Raw genomic sequence first — 7,089 nt, forward strand, 5'->3', positions numbered from 1 at the left:
TCCCGATCAACTGGGATTCGAGAGGCAGTGAATAGATGGGGGTGTTGGAAGAAATATCCATCTGGGTTCAGTTCCACGTAGGGACAAAGACACTGGAAACATGGAGGCTGCTTGGAAAGATGGTTTAATGGTGGTCAAGATCACATGGCTTGAGATCCTGTACAGAAAAGGGCTGAGATCCTGTGCGCTCCCTGGCTTTATGCTTTTTCTGAGCTTTGAACTTTCTGGGGCACAGGAAGAGTATCCTGATTGGCTGTCAGACTCCCAGGTGGTCTAGGGGTCTTAGCTAACATTGTAGGTTGTCTCTCAAGCTTGCTTGAGCCTTGCCATATGGTGAGTTTCTGTTGCTAGATGAGTCCTATTGTGTTGCAAATGATGGTCCATTGACAAAGGTGGGGAGAATGAGTTTCTACCTCTGACCCATTGACAAAGGTGGGGGGAAATGAGTGAGCTTGGTTGAGGCTTTAATGGCCCATTGACAAAGGTGGGGGGCGGCAGGAAGTTGCAGGAAGCTGCTTTGTCTTTAAAACATGTTTCTCCATTTCTCATCCAGGGAAATATATTCTGCCTTTTTAAATATTTTCTAAAATATTTCATTCTTCTAGGAGGGGGGTGGGTGCTAAATTCCTACAGGGGTGAGGCAGTCAGAGATGGTATTTACCGGTTCTCCGGACTACTCAAAATTTTCGCTACCGGTTCTCCAGAATTGGTCAGAACCTGCTTTATACTACATCTGGTCAAGTCATATCATTCCTGTGTATTAATAATTTGGAAGGGAAAAAAAGATTGAAAGTTTATTCTTCTCAAAACATTTAAGAGGACTAGATTTCTTTCTCTTTCAGAAAACTAAAGTTTCAGTTACAGTACAGGAATTTTTAGATCTGCATAGGACTCCTACTCTGGTAGACTAATAATCCGAGACCCTATGAAAGCATTTCCTTTACAAGCAAAGAATGCTTCTGCGCCAGTAGCGTTCCATAGCTTATACAACATTCAGATTCACCCATCACACTCCTACATACAAACAGGAACGCCCAGACAAAGACTAAAAAAAAGTAGTCTGATCTTTCACACACTGCCAAGGCTAGTAAAATATTGAGATAGTAGGATTGCCTTGTTTTAGGGAAGGGTTTGGCTCCCCCCTTGTGGTCACCTTCAGAATTATACCTTTTCTTTTTCTTTTTTATTTCTTTTTGTCACAACAGTGTACACAAACATTGTCATAAATAAAACAACAGATCTTGAAGAATATATATATATATATATATATATATATATATATATATATATATATATATATATATATATATATATATATATGTAAAAAAATATGCATCAACTATATTAATTTGATATAATGAAGGGAACAATAGGACAGGAACGGTAGGCACTTTTGTGCTCTTATGCACGCCCCTTACTTCTTACTTCTTACTTCTCTGTTCATTGTGTGATAGTTGTGTGGTTACCACCTTTAAAGCGCTCCATGGCTTGGGACCCGGGTACTTACGAGACCGCCTGCTGTTACCTTATGCCTCCCACCGACCCGTACGCTCCCACAGAGAGGGTCTTCTCAGGGTGCCGTCCGCCAAACAATGTCGGCTGGCGGCCCCCAGGAGTAGGGCCTTTTACAGTTTCCTTCCCCTGCCACACCCACCAAGCCACGCCCACCAAGCCACTCTCACAGAACCGGTAGTAAAAAAATTTGAATCCCACCACTGATGTATACTTATGATTCACGGATGGTTAGGATGTTAACCACATGCTAGGTGGATGTATAACACCAATTGTTAGAAACCTTAATTGTTCTGACCAGGAGGCCATTCTTTTCTTCCTACAAGAATAATGGATGGAAACTGATCAAGGAGAGATTTAACCTGGAAACAAGGAGAAACTTTCTGACAGTGAGAACAATCAACCCATGGAACAGAAGTTGCCTTCAGAAGTTGTGGGAGCTTCATCACTGGAAGCTTTCAAAAAGAGATTGGACTGCCATCTGTCAGTAATGGTGTAGGGTCTCCTGTTTGGGTGGGGGGTTGGACTAAATGACCTACAAGGTCCCTTCCAACTCTTGTTAATATGTTAAGATCAACCTCAGATGTTTCCAAAAAGGTTGTCAAATTTCTAATAGCTATTGCTCATTGTAATTGCCTGGGGCCTCCTTTGGGCTACTAATTGCTTTAAGGCTGTGCAATGTTTACTGTTGTTTTATACTTTAAATGTGACATATAAAGGGATGGTATTCACTTACCTTCACTACCAGTTCACAAATGTGAGCGCATGCGCCATGTCTGCACATGCGCAGGACCTTCCGCGCATGCACAGAGCATCAAAAATGGGACGTGATTACATCCGGGCGGGTGGATGGAGCCTCCTGCTGCTGCCGCTATAGGTTCGCCCGAACTGGATAGAACCGGCTGAATACCACCATTGGATCAGGGGTGAAATCTAAAAATTTTCCCTACCGGTTCTGTGGGTGTGGCTTAATTGGTGGGTGTGGCGTGGTAGTCAGGTGACTGAATGGGCATGGCCAATAAAATAAATAATAAAAATAATAAAGTATACAAAACTTGGGAGTGCACTGATCTACCTTCTTTAAAAATAGAGGCACTGGTCTACTAATTGACTTTTTTTGGGAGGCATCGGTCTACCTTCTTTAAAAATAGAGGCACCGGTCTACTAGCCGCCTACAGTACTGATCAACTGTAGTGCGGCCCTTTGAAGTGCCACGGCAGTCATTTAAGGCCATTTGCAGCTATATCACCAATGAGAGCTTCAGAGACAGAAAAGAGGAACAGCAAGGCACAGGCAGTGAGGGGGGCAGGGATTTTTGCTACCGATTCTCTAAACTACCTGCCCCCATTGCTACCGGATCGTGCGATCTGGTCCGAACCGGGAGCATTTCACCCCTGCATTGCATATAAGATTGTGTTGCCATGTTTTCAAAAGTTGGTTAACAATAATGATAGTAATAAAGCATTCATGTGTTCTGCATCTACACAGCATATATCTTTCAACCCTTCCATATGAACAAAACTTGCTGGTGCTGTAGATCTTTCCAAGTTAAAAAGACAACAAACTGAATCCAGCTTCCTTATTTAAATGAGTGAATAGCACACCCTGGTCAGACAAGACCATGCCAAGACCATTCGAGCTTTGCGACTTGTGCTGTTGCCAACTTCTAACAACTTTGTAGCCACCCATCATGCTGTTCACAGTTGTTAGGGGACTGTATAAAAGGATTTTGGATTGTCAAACAGGCTGCCCATTTCACTCCGTGCAAATGCAACACTGGGAAGGAACAAGAGCCACCACCTGATTAACTGCACAATGCGTTATTTTTCAGCAACAGCTATCTGCATGACTCACCGTTTAATTTTGCATTAATTATACATTCGCTATCTTTGCACCAATTGAAGCTTAGGCATATGGTACTAATGGGGTTTTTATAGGTGTTCCGATTAGCCAATTTGCACAAAGAAAAGTGCTTTTTTTGTTTGTCTAGGTTTTTTTTTAATGCTACAAACAACGTCATAGGTGTTTTCAGTGGGGAAATGTAAAATTTGTTACTACCGGTTCTGTGGGCGTGGCTTGGTGGTGGTGGTGGTAATGTGACTGGGTGGGCGTGGCCACCTTTTTTTTACTATTATTATTATTATTATTATTATTATTATTATTATTATTATTATTATTATTATTATTATTATTATTATTATTATTATTATTAGATTTTTATACCGCCCTTCTCCCGAAGGACTCAGGGCGGTTTACAGCCAAAGATAAGAACACAAGCAATATACAATTAAAACAAAATTAAAAAACTTATTAAATAATTGGCCGAAATTTAAAACATTTAAAATCTAAAAACCCCTTAAAATTCATCTAGAAATTTAAAATTTAAAAATTTAAAATTTAAACCAGCCCCGCACGAGTAAATAAATACGTTTTCAGCTAGCGGCGAAAGGTCCGAAGATCAGGCACTTGGCGCAAGCCAGGGGGAAGTTCGTTCCAGAGGGTAGGAGCCCCACAGAGAAGGATCTTCCCCTGGGGGCCGCCAGCCGACATTGCTAGGCGGATGGCACCCTGAGAAGTCCCTCTCTGTGTGAGCGTACGGGTCGGTGGGAGGCATGAGGTAACAGTAGGCGGTCCCGTAAGTACCCAGGCCCCAAGCCATGGAGCGCTTTAAAGGTAGTAACCAAAACCTTAAAGTGCACCCGAAAGACCACAGGCAGCCAGTGCAGCCTGCACAGGAGTGGTGTTACATGGGAGCCACGTGGGGCTCCCTCTATCACCTGCGCAGCTGCATTCTGAACTAACTGAAGCCTCCGAGTGCACTTCAAGGGGAACCCCATGTAGAGAGCATTGCAATACTCCAAGTGAGAGGTAACAAGAGCATGAGTGACCGTGCATAAGGCATCCCGATCAAGGAAGGGGCGCAACTGGCGAACCAGGCGAACCTGGTGAAAAGCTCTCCTGGAGATGGCCGTCAAATGATCTTCAAACGACAGCCATCCATCCAGGAGAACACCCAAGTTGCGCACCCTTTCCATTGGGGCTAATGACTCGCCCCCAACAGCCAGCTGCGGCTGCAGCTGACTGTATCGGGGTGCCAGCATCCACAGCCACTCCGTCTTGGACGGATTGAGCTTGAGCCTGTTTCTCCCCATCCAGACCCGTACGGCTTCCAAGCACCGGGACAGCACTTCAACAGCTTCGTTGGGGTGGCCCGGGGTGGAAAAGTACAGCTGCGTGTCATCAGCGTACAGTTGGTATCTCACCCCAAAGCCACTGATGATCTCACCCAGTGGCTTCATATAGATGTTGAACAGGAGAGGTGAGAGAATCGACCCCTGTGGCACCCCACAAGTGAGGCGCCTCCCGGTCGACCTCTGCCCCCCTGTCAACACCGTCTGCGACCGGTCAGAGAGATAGGAGGAGAACCACCGATAAACGGTGCCTCCCACTCCCAAACCCTCCAACCGGTGCAGCAAGATACCATGGTCGATGGTATCAAAAGCCGCTGAGAGATCTAATAGGACCAGGGCAGAGGAACAACCCCTGTCTCTGGCTGTCCAGAGATCATCCACCAACGCGACCAAAGCTGTCTCCGTACTATATCCGGGTCGGAAGCCGGACTGGAACGGGTCTAGATAGACGGCTTCATCCAGGTATTGAGGTAGCTGCCATGCCACCACACTTTCTACAACCTTCGCAACAAAGCGAAGGTTGGAGACCGGACGATAATTACCCAAAATAGCTGGGTCCAGGGAAGGCTTCTTGAGGAGGGGTCTCACTACCGCCTCTTTCAAGGCGGCAGGGAAAACCCCTTCCAACAAGGAAGCATTAATAATCCCCCGGAGCCAGCCTCGTGTCACCTCCTGTGTGGCCAGCACCAACCAGGAAGGGCACGGGTCCAGTAAACATGTGGTGGCATGCAGCCTCCCCAACAACCTGTCCACGTCCTCGAGAGCCACAGGGTCAAACTCATCCCAAACAATCTCGACAAGACATGACTCCGCCCTCTCACTTGGATCATCCCAATTTTGGTCCAAACCATCCTGGAGCTGAACGATTTTATCGCATTGTGTAAAAAAATGCTTTAAAAAGGCTCTGACGATCAGGCAACTCAGTTGGGATCGTCAGAGACTTTTAAAAGCATTTTTTCTACCGAAGACTCTGATGATCAGGCAACTCAGCTGGGATCATCAGAGGCTTTTAAATGCATTTTTTTTTTACAACCTCTATGGCTGAAGAGGTTGTAGAAAAAAATGCTTTTAAAAAGCTCTGGCAAATCCCAGCTGCCTGATTGTCAGAGGCTTTTAAAAACATTTTTTTTACAACAACCTTTACGGCCGAAGAAACCAGGAGCATTTCACCCCTGGGTGTTTTGAATAAGGAAGAGTCTGTGCATTACACAAGCTTGAAGAAATGACCCCGCTGAAACAATTCAGAGGATTGCTTGATGGCAGCAGAGAATTGATTTTGGATAACTCTTAGCTCCCATCTAACCGTCAGCCAGAATTCTGCAATCCAGATAGGACTCTCCTCATTATGCAATTATAGATATTCCAAATATTGGAATACACAGTGGTGGGATGCAGCCAGTTCGCACCTATTCGGGAGAACCGGTTGTTAATTTCCTAAACAGTTCAGAGAACCGGTGGTTGGAAGAAATCTTATTTTGTTTTTTCCCACTTTACAGGGCTAATCCTGTAAGGAAGGCAACATTCTGGTAGTGTTTCTAGCCTAATCTTTATTGCCCTGTTTACAGAAACTGCCTCTCTGATTAATCCTTATTACATTGTAACAGCGAAGCACCCATCGACCTGAGTGACCATCCCCACAAGGTCACATGACCACTGAGCCACGCCTACCCAGCTGGTCATTAGGGCAGAGAACCGGTTGTTAAATTATTTGAATCCCACCACTGGGAATACATAAAATATTCCAAATGGATTAGACATCCATTTCACAGGAATGATATAAAACTATGGCCCGCGAGCCGCATTAGCTGGCCAAAGCCATTAATCTGGCCCGCCAGGACAACGAGGCTACCCTGTCCACATTGCCCCACCTACACTAAGGCCGAGCACAGGACTTACCTTCGTGAGCCCCGCGGACTGGAACTGCAAGGTAAGGCCAACAATCTTGGCCTGCAGAGACGTTCTGGAGGTGGGGGAGGTGAAAAACGGGGTGCACAAGCACCCCAGGAGGCCAAAAAAAATGGGCAGAGTGGCCCGTTTTTGGTCAAAAACCAGGCCTTCGGCTAACTCCTCAGGGAACCATCTGATTTTTTTTTAATTGAACATTTTTATTTTATTTTATACACAAACAAACATTTAATACATCAGTCATTCCTTCCATGTGACATCTCAGTGTTTTCTCCGTGACTTCATCTTTTTATTGTTTCTTCCGTCTTCATTTTCACTTAATCTATTACAACCATTTCTCCAAAAGTACAATATTCTAATTATACCATTTTCTTACATAACTATTAGTTCGCTTATCTATATCTCTTTTCTAACCAATGGTAAAATTGATCCCATATTTTAAAATATTCTGAGTCCTCTCTTTCTTTAATTATCAAAGTTA

Source organism: Ahaetulla prasina, chromosome 6 (genome assembly GCF_028640845.1).
Source record: "Ahaetulla prasina isolate Xishuangbanna chromosome 6, ASM2864084v1, whole genome shotgun sequence".
NCBI lineage: Eukaryota > Metazoa > Chordata > Lepidosauria > Squamata > Colubridae > Ahaetulla > Ahaetulla prasina.